The sequence below is a fragment of the Fukomys damarensis genome, unplaced genomic scaffold, assembly GCF_012274545.1.
Source record: "Fukomys damarensis isolate Sample0158 unplaced genomic scaffold, DMR_v1.0_HiC HiC_scaffold_12, whole genome shotgun sequence".
NCBI lineage: Eukaryota > Metazoa > Chordata > Mammalia > Rodentia > Bathyergidae > Fukomys > Fukomys damarensis.
The window spans coordinates 48,371,095-48,384,008 of NW_022900924.1; the positions used below are offsets into that span (position 1 = coordinate 48,371,095).

At 41.4% G+C, this 12,914-nt stretch overlaps 1 protein-coding gene and 1 pseudogene across 1 annotated transcript in view; both read left to right on the plus strand.

Moving 5' to 3' along the window:
- Nucleotides 1-208: 208 nt before the first annotated feature.
- The window catches only part of P3h2 (prolyl 3-hydroxylase 2), a 140,034-nt gene continuing 127,328 nt past the window's right edge, over nucleotides 209-12,914 (plus strand). The window contains exon 1 of the mRNA XM_010624113.1: nucleotides 209-335. The gene's annotated coding sequence lies outside the window, so the exon portion shown is untranslated. The remainder of the gene's footprint in view (nucleotides 336-12,914) is intronic.
- LOC117285796 lies at nucleotides 11,935-12,077 on the plus strand (annotated as a pseudogene).

The following is a 12,914-nucleotide window of genomic DNA, read 5'->3' on the forward strand; positions in this document are numbered from 1 at the left end:
GAGAACAGCATTAAGTATCACATAATTAAAACATTTCTAGCTCCTATCACTTCAGACTGAGTACTAACTGGTACTTTCAAGTTCTTACCAAAGTTATTGGTATCTCACTTTAAAGACCACAGATAATCCAGAATTACTGGTCAGAAAAGCCTTACTTTGAGTGTAACTTGAAATTCATATTTACAACCACTATGAAAATCAACGCGCGCTGCCACCGCAGCTGCCAGAGCCAGCGCCTGGGGGGCCCCGAGTCGCGACACCGCGCCAGCGAGGATGTGCGCAGCGACTTCCAGCGCAGGGTGCCCTACAACTACCTGCAGCGGGCCTACCTCAAGGTACCCGGGCCGCGCGCTTCTCCACACCCCACTGTTCCCAGGCTCTGGGATGCTCTCTCTGCTGAACCCTCCTCCTTCTGCTCCCGACCGCTTGGCATTGCTCTGCTTTACTTCTTTCGGGCTGGGTCTCTAAAGCGTTGGTCTCAGGATGGCGACTCTGGACACCGGGTGGGTCGGGCTCCTCCCGAACCAGGACTCTATGAACTTCGGCAAGTCCTTTTCCTCTCTCAGCATCAGCTTCACTGTCAGAAAGCAGGCTGTGCATGCATGGCGCTGCATGTCCGTAATCCCAGCACTCGGGGAGGCCGGGGCAGGAAGTTCCTAAATTTGAGCTGCGTCTGAGCAACTTGGTGAGTTTAGCAAGACCTTGTCTTAAAATTAAAAAAACAAAAATTTTTAAATTTTAAAAATAAAAAAATTAAGGCTAGGTATAATGTAGGTCATTATGAAGGCCCTCATTTCTTTCTCCAGTGCCACTTATAAAAAAAGGGGGGTGGGAGTAGAAATTCTGTACTGATAGAGATGTTTACTCGCTTAGGCTCCTAACTGCAGTAGTAAGGAGGCTTTGGCAGGGCCCGACCTACCGCAAGCTCACAAATGTCATTTCTTCAAATTGCTCATCCTCACTTCTCTTACTCTTCTGCCTTCTCACTCTTGGGGCAAGGGTGAGGCAGGTCGCAGTACGTTGGTAGTCGGTTTCCCATTCTTAGAGGATTGTGCTGGACTAGGTACTTGGCATCAGATGCCCAGAAAGCATCCGGTTTTGAGTATTTAACGTCCCCGAAGTTAGCGTAAGGAATTGGTGCATTTCTTGCATCTACAAATTTGAATCCTGGAATTTAGAATGAGACCCCGAATCCCTATCCTGCCACACTCATGCTGCTCTACATTTTTGCTCTTTCGTCTTGATCTCTGGATAGCAGCGTCTTCCCCACGGCTCTTGGTTGGTGGTCGCTGCTGATGGCCCACACTGCAGGTGCCTTTGGTTGCTCAGCCCACAGAAGCTGAGGATCTTGTCAGGTGGAGGAGTTCATGCAGCCATGGCAGAGACTGACTCTCCCCTCCCAGTTTACTGTGGCTGAGATCCTGGGGTTTACTCCTCTGGGGCCCTTGGGCAAGAAATGAGGAGAAAGCCCTCCTCATCTTTTTCTGCCAGCCTGGGCCTCCTGATGCTAAGGCATGCATTGGGCTGTAGCATGAAAGTCTCAGGAACCCTGGCTGTGAGACTGGCAGTCTTGTGGATGGTTGTGTCACACATTTTGGAGAGATTTTGCTTTCCCAGGTCAGGGGAAGGAATGCATATGCATGTTTGGCTTTATAAAAATAAATAAGCATGAGGTAAGTGTCAATAGGTGGTTTTGTTTGGTTTTGTCATTATGTTTGGTGTGCTGTTAATGTTAACATTTGTCAGTCATTCCCCTCTCCTCCTGATTGGAGGTCAAAGGAGGTAAAACCATAAGTTTAATAGGCTTAAAATTTTGGAATGAGTTGGGTATGAGAACAAGTCACACATAGACAACTCTGTGGGTGAACTGCTGGGAATTGTGTGATGAATCCATGTAGTGTAAGAACTTCTTTCAAAACACTTGGCCTTGTGTGTTCATTTCTCGTCTACCAGCGATGATCCTGGGAGCAGAATGCACCTTGTATCCTCTTTCTTTTTCACTTCCACTATGACAGGCCGAGTTCGATAATCTTTTAAGAAGGAAATTGTTTCCTCCTTTGGAAATTCACTGTTTGATAGAGTTTGTTAACATGTAAAGATGCATCTTGGTGCTTTCTTCACATGCACCTCCTAAAACATAGTAATTTTAACTTTTGCTTGATTTCCTAGGCATTTTATATGCATGCGCATGCACGTTTCTCAAATAATAAAAAGATGCCCTCAGGCTGTGACAGCTCTGGGTTCCGGGGTGTGTGTTTGTTGATGAAGAGTTCCTTGCGTGGCCTGAGTGTGACTATGGTGCCTGTGTTACTCCAGTACTTTTGACATTGGTTCAGTTCAAAAGGATGATACTGGGCCAGCTTGATTTCACTGAAGACCAGAAAGCTTCATAGAGCTAAATAAGTATGGTTATTATTATTATTATTATTTTTTGCCATAAGGTTTCCAAACTGGAGAAGGTCTCAGGAGCTGTAACTTCTCCCCCAGATACTGGTTAGTGAGCTACCGATGGAAAAGAATCCTTTGTGGCGGTGTGTGGCAGAGGAAGGAACACTGAGCACAGTGACATCCAAAAGCCACTGAGTTAAACTTCTCTTTTCACAGAGAAGGAAGGAGAATTGCAGAAAGAGAAAGGGTCTTGCTTTGTGTCACACGTCTAGTGACAGACCCTGCAGTTTGATGACGTGAGCTCAGGACCGGAAGTCAGGTTTTGGGCTCTGCTGCTGATGGGCTCCATAGCGGTGCTGTGTGAGGGTGTGCACACACGCGTGCATGCGCGCACACACACACACACACACACATACACACACGCACACAGGCACAGCACAAGCAATCACTCACCTCAGGCTCCAGCACATGCTGCATTCCCCAGAGCTCTCCTTCTGCCAGATTTGGACAGCTCCGGGGACGAGTGGGTCCTTGTTCAGTGGGGTCGCAGACACTGCATTTCTCTTAGTGCCTGCTGTGTAAAATCCTCAAGGCCTGGCACGTCGGGCATTTGCGGCAGTGGTTGCAGCTGGCTCCTAGCCACACTTTTGTGTAAGAGTTGGACAAGCTTCTTTAAACTATTGATCTTTATCATTTTATGTCACAAGATACAATTCATGATTCATAGCCCAAAACCTAAGATGTAGCTTTTATCTTAGCATTCTCTGCTGAGAAACCTTCAGTGATCTCCTTCTGGTTCTTTACAGGGTCCAGACAGTCTACTACAACACCCATACCCGCCCTTGTGCAGCTCTGCCACTTTGCAGCCTCGAGGAACAATGAGTGCATTTTCTCTTGTCTAACACCTTTACATTGCTTGACCTTCTGTAATTTTCTTTGGGCAGCAGGAAGAGTGAGCCCAAAACCAGATTAAGCTTTTATCTTATCATTCTCTGCTGAGAAACCTTCAGTGATCTCCTTCTGGTTCTTTACAGGGTCCAGACAGTCTACTACAACACCCATACCCGCCCTTGTGCAGCTCTGCCACTTTGCAGCCTCGAGGAACAATGAGTGCATTTTCTCTTGTCTAACACCTTTACATTGCTTGACCTTCTGTAATTTTCTTTGGGCAGCAGGAAGAGTGTGGGATGAGACAGGGCAGAGGTTCAAGTGTATGAACAAACTGCATAAACGTTTGGAGCCTCCATTCTCCCACCTGCAAAATGGGATACTTTCTTGGTTTAGGTTGCGTTTAAGAGATGACTGACCTAAAATGTCCAGAGCAAGGTCTGATTCTCCACAAACACCAGAGATGTGTTTATTCCTATCATTACTTATAATGTTAATTTTTCCTTTTTCCTTATGCACTCAAATCATCACTATACTAACACAAATACACCAATTTCTCTGAGTATGTCCTTACTACCTCTAGAATGCCCAGGAGACCACTATATCTCTTTGCAGAATACACACAGCAGGGAGATTTTCGCTTCTGTCATTTTTTTTTTCATTTTGAATCATATTTTGTAAACACTGGTATACCTGCTATTACCTACGTGAGCATCCTGTAATGAAGAATTATCTTCTTATCGTCACATCTCCTAGAGTAGGGATTCCTAGGTCCAGGTGATTACCAGACAGATAACGTGAGAGGCATTAAAATATGATTTTAAATGAGCGATTTAGAGCATTCTAAATATCGTTAAAAGGGGATGGTGGCAGTAGGTGCTCCATCGATGATTATGAAATATTTTTAACAGAGATTTCTGTTGGATGGAGAAGGTTTCATCGATTCAGTTTCTGGTTTCTTGGAGTGGCCCGCTGGGATGGAAAGTGGCCCTGGGCTGTGCCTGGCCTGCCAGATTTCTCAGTTTTCTCTTTACAAGTTCTGGCTCATATGGCAAACCCCCTCCACCTTTTTTCCTAATTCAGTTCTTACTACTTGAAATTGTGCTTCAGAAAATTCTTGGTGCATTGTGTCTGTTTTGTGCACATTTGTGGGATTTCAATGAATGCCAGGTAAATACTTTCCTTTCTTATCTGTGCCCTTGGTAATTAGAAATGGCGTGACAATGTCTGTTCTTTTCTCTTACTGTTCTTCGAACAAAATTAAGGAAAAAACAGTGTCTCATTCATTTATTTATTTTTACTTAAAGCAAGCTTGCCCTATGCATTTTTGTTTTCGCCCTATACGTTTTGAATTGGTGCTTTGTGTCATTTGAACTTTGCTTTTCTTCTTAGGATAGATGGAGAGCAAAGGTGAACTGTAATTAAGTTGAGCAGTTCTGTCTCCCTTCTTAAGTTGTCTTTGTAGAATTCCTCTCTCCTGACCTTGATCTAATTTATTGGTAGTTTATTGAAATGAAGAAAAGCAAACTCCATTTATTTCTTCCCTTGATTGTGCCTTTTTGACTGCTTTCTCTTTCCAGAATGAATGCCTTAAAAGAGGACATGAAAAACCTACACAACTGCATCATTTAGATCCTGCTGGTGCAAAATACAAACTAGAGCACATGCCCTCTGTCCCCAGATCGTTTCAAGAAGAGTGTGGGTTTTGTCATCGTGAAATATGTGTTCTGAAATTATTGTGATGTTATTTCCTTGGGAAATGAGGCCTTTTTCTCCCTCACACTTGAACCTTTTTTTGGTGCTTGAATCATCAAAATGCACTGATCATCATCATCATCCCAGTCCTAAGAAAGAAACCTGGGCAAGTCTTTGTCTAGCCAGCTTCTGGGGCCCATGTGCTAGAATCGCTGTGGTTTTGTCATGGTTGTTCATTTGGAGCTTTTCTGCAGTTGTGCATTCCTTCACAGACACCAAGTGCCATGGAGGCTTGGGATTCAATTAGATGAGAGTGGCACCTGCATACAAGTCACCTCCTCTCTCTCCTGGGTGGAATTAGGGATTCCTTTACAGGCTTTAATAAAGGAAAGTAATGAACTGATTCTCTCTCTTTGTATAGATCCTATCTCTGAGAATCAGATGGATTCTGACACTGATATTATTTGCTCACCGGTAGACTCCAAAGTGTGTGAAATTCTTTTGGAAGTGTTTGATAAAAGGTCCGCTTGCTTTATGCGTGGCATTTGATAAATTCTAAAAGGTGGTCACTTTCAACTAAGTGGGACAACAGTGGTTCTTTTGTAAGACTAAGGAATTGAATAAACTGTGAGTTTCTTAGAATCACACATCTTAAGACTAGGGGCGATTCCAAGAGAGCATTGTCAACTCAAATACTTTTATAGCAGTTGGGCAGTGAAGTAGGAATGAGGAAGAGACGGGTATCTATTTTGTTCAAGAAATGTGATCTAGCATGGGTAGGGATGGTGATTACTGGAATTATAAAAATGCTGTGGCTTGCAGATGCTCAGAGATTATGTCCAGGTCTCTCCTTGTTATTTAATGGATGATCACCTCAGCCTCTGATAAGTCGAGGAGGGTAAGCAAGTGGATCTGGGTCCAGCATGCAGACACTCTGCTGTGTGGTTCTGTGCTCTTTCAGAGGGTGGGGGATGTGGCTACCTCCTGAGGGGGACACATGGGGGATCGGCGGTGCAGTGAGACCTACAGTGAGCTGGCTGCCTTCACAGACTGAGCAGTCCCCAGGCACACCCTCTTGGACCTTCCTCTCCACCCTGTATTTTTGTTCACCCTCATATCTAGGTCATTCAGCCAGAGTCATAGTTGTTGGGTGGAAAATTTTGCGATTCTCATTAGGAACAATAATTCCTCCCGTCTTCTTCTTTCCATTTAGCTTTCTGCTATAATTCCATTTTGGTCTTTTACTTCATTCCTCCTTTCCTATTTTCTGACTTTCTAGCTGTGTAGTTTCTATCAGACCTGGCCATTATTTGCCAAGTAGCCAGCCACGTCTTCAGCCTTCTGCATGGTGTGTCTGCTGTTACTGTAAGTGTGATTTTTCTGTTTGTAGCACTGGGGAGGACAGCTGATGGGAGCTGACTGGAGCTGACTGGAGGGTCTTGTTGGAGGAAACTGGTATCACTTGACCTCACCCTAGTGCTTTACTGTGCCACGTAGAGTTCTATCCTATTTCCTTGCTTTCGTTCCATCTTGACCCATAGGTTATCCTGTTGGTGCTTGACATGATAAAAGCACATCTGAAAAGGTGGAAAGTTAAAGTGACTTTTGGGGGAAGAGATAGGAAGATGATAGCTACAAATTCTGGTTTCTGGCTATAATAAAATGGAGATGTCAGAATTTCCAGAAGGTCAAACCTATCACAGTGATCTTTCTGGAACTCGTTATCTGCAAATCATGGGTTTAGTTTTTGTGCAGCAGAACCCTACTGATTGCAGTTGTAATTGCTCTGGAGAGGAATACATAAAAGCAAGAGATGCAATAAGATAAATGAAGCCAAACAAAGAAACCGCTCAACCTGGAAGCCCAGGGAAATAAATAGAGCCAGTTTTGATTTGTTGTTCTTGCTTGATGCTAAATGCTTAGCTTTAGTTCTGTCGAGATCAGTAGGCATGCATGAAGAGAAGTCAGCACATGACTGGGGATCCAGACGCAATGATCTTAAGATATAAGATATATATATCCGGACATAATGACCAGATTTGGCTGTTTATAAACAACCACCTCAAAGTATAGTATAAAGACTAATCCGATAGACCATACAAATTATTTTCCTGCTGAGGCAAGAGCTCTTTCTTAATAGCATTTGTAAGATTAAACCTAGGATTACCATTTGATTCTAACATGGGACATTTATGAATGCCACTAGGGACAGACTCATTACCAGTCATTGTTTCTGTAGGATTAGTGAGTGATCTGCTGAACAATTGAGTCTTGTGGGTTTGCAGTTCCGGGGCATATATACTAGTGTTTCTCAATTTCAGCTTGCTGATGATTAATTCATTGTTGTAGCCAGCTTTCTTGTGTATTTTAGAGGTTTAGCACTATCCCAGCCTTTAGATCCTAGACATCAATAGCAACATGTAGTATATTCCCTCCAAGCTGTAATGAAAAAAATACATCTTGCTGTACATTACAACATATTTCTCAGAGGTCAGCATCAACCCGGGTAGGGATTTGCTGATTTAAAATTTACCTGTATTTAGCATGACTGGACATCACATTCAGACAAGTACAATTCAAGTCTCACAATATACATACTGGATGACAGCCTGCCCACTGATGAATCGTGACACTTAGGAAGTTTGGCTGTAGTGTGGCATCCTCTGTCAGGGGAAGTAAGGTACACGGGAACTAGCATCTCTTTCCTCTAAATACACAGCACTGGGTTTAGATCACCAGGCTGGCCCTCCATGGCTTCAAGGGTTCAACTTGCTGAAAAGAACAGCAGGATCTGGCTTTTCCTCTACTTGCATGACAGAGCAGGTTGCTTTAGCAATACAAACAAACACCTCTTAGTTGTGAACTCTGAACTCCCTAATTGGTGTATTCCATATTCAACTTGAAAACTACTCAAACTCAGTCATTTAAAAGCATTCCAACCGCACCTTCCAAGTTTTTTAGATTGTCTCTGTATGACATATTGTCACAGGAAACAACTTGATCCTAATTTGAAATGCTGACTTATAGAAGCTTGAGAAGTGGGGACAATCAGAGGACAAAGAAGAAAGGACCTAGAGAATAGTATACAGATACGGAGAGAAAGAGGGACAGAGACAGACAGACAGACAGACAGACAGACACAGTCAGAGAGACTTGTGGAAACGGGAAAGGATGGAGAGATGAATAGACAAAACAAAAGTAAAACAAAACCAGAACAATCAAACTGAAGTACTGGTGGGGTCTCAGGCATGAACAGAGGTTGCACAAATCAAAACTTCAGTGTTCCACACTCTGGTATCCATTTGTCTGTGAAAAAAAAAGTCATAATTCTGAGGCAGAGATTGATCTTTTCTGGCATCATCATAGGCCGATTTTCTGTTGAGAGGCTTCTGTCCTAAAAAAGCCTGAGGCAGCAGATCTGCTTAGTTTCCTCATTCAGGGAGAAGAAAGGAATCCTTGAGAGCAGCAGTTCCCAGTGTTTTGGATACCAGAGACCAGTTTTTTGGAAAAGAATTTTTGCACAGAGGGGAAGGAAGGGAGGAGAGGGTTTCAGGATGATTCAAAGGAGGGCACAACCCAGATGTGCTGCACGTTTGTCTCACAGGAAGGTCGCACTCCTGTGAGATTCTCATGCCACGGCTACTCTGACAGGAGGGAACTCAGGCTCTCTGTGCAGATGAGTGTCCACGGGTGAGCTTCTGGCCAGAGCACTGCTCACCTGCGCTGTGCTCCGTGGTTAGGAAATAAAACCAAACCAAAATGGCAGCAGGGAGAAAGAGAGAGCATGAAAGCTCAGTAATTAGCCTTAAAGTATCCTACTTTCCCAAAGAACAGTTAAAGCATGTCTTGAACCATTTTACCTGTAGCTTTCTCATTTTAGGCCCTGGAGATATGAAGACGAATGAGAAACTTTCTCTACCTTCAAGTAGGGCATAGTCCCTCGAAGGAAAAATTCATGTACAGTTATATTAGTCCTTCACACGAGAGACTAAAATACTACTGTGTGATTGTGCAATGGCGATTCAGGGGTCGTTTTTTATCAAAGCGATGCAATTAGATAATAAAAAAATTGAAAAATGTATGATGAATGATGATGTCATTTAAAAATCCTAGTACTTGTTTACATTTTGGCAGGAGAAAAGACATTCTAAAAACTTGGAAGCAGAGATGGAAAAATCTAGAGAATTCAATCAAGAGTGAGGCAGTGCTAAGTATATATTTGATTGATGATGTTTTCGAAGTCATGTGTACTATTCTGAGGCTTAAAAATATGGTAATAAATGAAATGTCTTTTAGAGAATTTTGATAATAGTTATAGTTGTGAAACACACTACATCAATGCTAATAAGTTCAAGTGAATTATAGGTTGAGTGACTTTTTGAATTTGTTAATGGCAATGTCATTCTGACATTTCGGGTTTCTTTGAAATCTGAGGTATAGCCCAGTCTGCCCTTTCACAGCTTTTCAGGTTACTTCCTTGAGTCCCACTTTTTGTCTCTGTGAAAATAAAAGCTAAGATAAAATGAGGAAATGCTTATGATAACCATTTTGAAAAATATACAGACTGAGGAAAGCAAAAGGGGAGGAATTCAAAATCCCCGTTAGCAGAATCTGTCATTGACCCAAGAATTCCATGCAAGAGCAACAAGCAAATCTTCCATTATTTCACAACGCTCAGACACATATCCAAGAATTCTTCTACTTCACCAAAATAACTTATTAAATTATAACTTTTATGTCAAAAATTAAAAATATATCAGAAAATTCATTAAACCAATACAGTGAAACTTTTCTGTATGTACATGAATAATTAGAATAAACTAAATCCACATAGAGAGCAATTGGAAAACTTTGGAAACCATATTTTCTTCTCAACTCAGTTTGTCTGCATAATAGTTTGCAAAGAAAACTGAAGCATAGAAAAATGACATTTTCTTTAATAGACTTAAAAGGTCACTGAAATAAACTTGGATTACCTTTGGTGTGGTATATTTTTATAGCAGTTTTATTTGTTATACTAGATATTAACTATTACTTTTTCAGGTATTATATGCTAAATTTTACATATATATATATATATATATATATATAGAGAGAGAGAGAGAGAGAGAGAGATTTTTTTTTTTTACTATTTCTTATAACAACTCTAAGATCAATGTTCTGGTGTAGTCTTCACTTTTCAGTAGGAATGCCGATGTTGGAGAAGTTAAATGTTTATATTGCTAGTAAAGTAACAGCTGTTCTAGGCAGAGCAGACCATGGATTAATGAGGGAAGTTGAAGGGCAGAACAATTACTTAAAAATGTATTTACGTGAAATATATACATAAAGGCGATACAGAGAATCAGGAAATACACGAAACCAGGGTTGACTTATATCTGAGTTACTGGCTTCAGGTTTAATACTCCGTGGGGGAGTAAAGCCTTGCCAGCCTCTTCATGGTTAGACTAAAGCAGAAACGGTCTTCTTAGTGGAATTGGCACTGTTTGCTGTGCTGAGAAACCTTCTCTTTGCCCTCGCCCCATCCTCGTCCTAGCATTGTCTGACTTCTCAATGTCTTTGGGTTTATGGCCTCTCCTTTGCATTGTTTCAATAAGTGAACTGTGTTCGAACACATTCCAAACCTTTCTGTTTTATATTAATAGATAAAATCTCTTCCCACAGACCAGCACATCTTGGGAATTTTAAATCCCTTTGAGCCTCTTTACCACCCTAACCCCGTGCATGCAGAGGAGATGGTACAAGTTTGGGAATGAACAAACATCAAAGACACCAGGAATGAAACTGCTTCTTGTGTTAACAGGAGGGTAATGGAAGAGAAACTCACATATTAAAAAAACAAAACAAAAAAAAAATCTAGGATTCACGAAATTGAGGCCCCATCCACAGTTTTGTCATAAACTTTCTCTAGCATTTTAGGGTCTGCCACTGGGGCAGGGCAGTGTTGAAGCACATGGTTTAAAGGAGTGCTTCACATTTACCAGCTTGAGATTCGGAAATTTCTTAGTGCACTGGTATCGCCAACAATCTACTTCAGGGAAGGGAAAATTGATGAGATGGTAATGGAAGAGATGTAAGTGCAGAGGAGATAGAAGAAGCTTAAACAGTTACAGAGAAGGAGTACGTCCTTGACTTTGGATACCAAATCGCTTCGAAGTACATTCTGAAGAAAAGTCATAGTAGCATTTAACTTAATGACACCTTAAGAAAACAAAACAAGGCCATATTCGAGAGGACAGAGAAGATAAATAAAAAACTCAAAACCATGTTATATGAGAAACAGTGGATATAGGAATAAGCAGACGAATGAAGAGAAGACAAGAACAACCAAAAGCCCTCCAGATTATCATCTGGGACAGTTGCTCTTGACCCCAGTGCCTTCAAAGAGAGAAAGAGTTAGAGTGAAGTAACAGAAGTTTCAGAGATCAAGGTCTTGGTCCAATATGAAAAACGTTTCCAACACTAGCAGCTGTTCTGAGATAGATCGGGAAGCCCCAGTGAGTCAGACAAATGCTTAGCAGCAAGGTCTTAGTTAAGATTCAGGCACAAGGGTGATGTTGAAATAGTGAGGTTTTCTAATGTAGAGTCAATAAGACTTCATGACTTTATAAAGTAAAATTTGTGCTTTACCCATGAATGATAGTATTAAAGACTTGTATGAAGTGTTCTGCAGTTTTGTATCTTGTTATTTTATTCTGGTAAATGTAATCATAGACCAAGGTCACTGCATACTCCCTATAAATAATTTACACAATGTGAAAAAGTGAAGTAAATAAACATTATCTTGAGGGCTTAAAACACATATACAGGAACAGATTTGGGGACTGCTTGGTAGTAACAGCGTCCACATGTATGATTGGCGTTAATCTTCTGATTTTTGATTTAGCTCTCTCTGCAATACCATCTGAAATGGATTTGGTTGTGGTTATACAGTGGCCCTGGACATTTTAAATTCAATGTCAAATCGCTTCTCGGCCTTTTGGCTAAGATCAAGTGTAAATTCAATGTCAAATTTATTACAACTGACCAGTGCATCCATGTTTGGAATTCAAAGTGGGTACACCTCTCTCAGCAAGGATATCATTATGCACCAAGGAAAAACAACTTGGTTTACAGAGGCTTTTTAATCCTTAATTCTGTCTGGTTTTACATGTGGGTTGCTAGAGTGTCTCCCCGAGGCATCATATTTAAGAATATATATGAGATATTGAATACATTTAAATCAAGACTTGCTAAAGGTTATTAAAGGGTCTTACTATGCAAAATGATATTAATGAATATTTAGAGATTGTCTTTGTTCAGTCCTCCCCATACTCCAGTTTTACCATGCTAAAATTGGCCGTGGGTAGAATACCTGCTAGATAGAATCCAGGGCAGGGGAGGTATTTTCAGGTATCCAGGATTTCTGAAAGCAAGTTGAGTCCAAGTGATTTAGGATATACCCCACCCCACCCCATGATGTTTGGTTTGGGTAGAGCAGATAGGCAGAAATGTCAGGAAATTTGCCATCTGCTATGTCTGCCTTTTCTTGGCCATTTTACTAGAGAGTACACGCTTTGGGGGTTAGTTTTTTTGTCTGCTCCTGTTGATAGTTCCAGTTTGAAGGCTTCTCCAGCACCTGGTCTGGGAAATATGTAAGACAAAAAGGAAACCCAGGAAACTCGCCACCACATTCATCAAGTGCTTAAGTTCCTACCTAGTGAGTCCTTCTTGTGTTCAGTTTTAGAATCCACCTGTGTTTCTGTGTTGTATTAATTCAGATATTTTAGTTGTATTTAAGGGAAGGTTTAGGGAAAAATTAGTTTATGCATGTTTTTCAGAATCAGAAATCTTTTGGTCCGAGGAGGATTTAGCTCAGTGGTTCTACCACCTGCCCTCGCAAGCGCAAATCCAGACTTTGATCTCTAGTACCAAAAAAAAAAAAAAAAAAAAAAAAAAAAAAA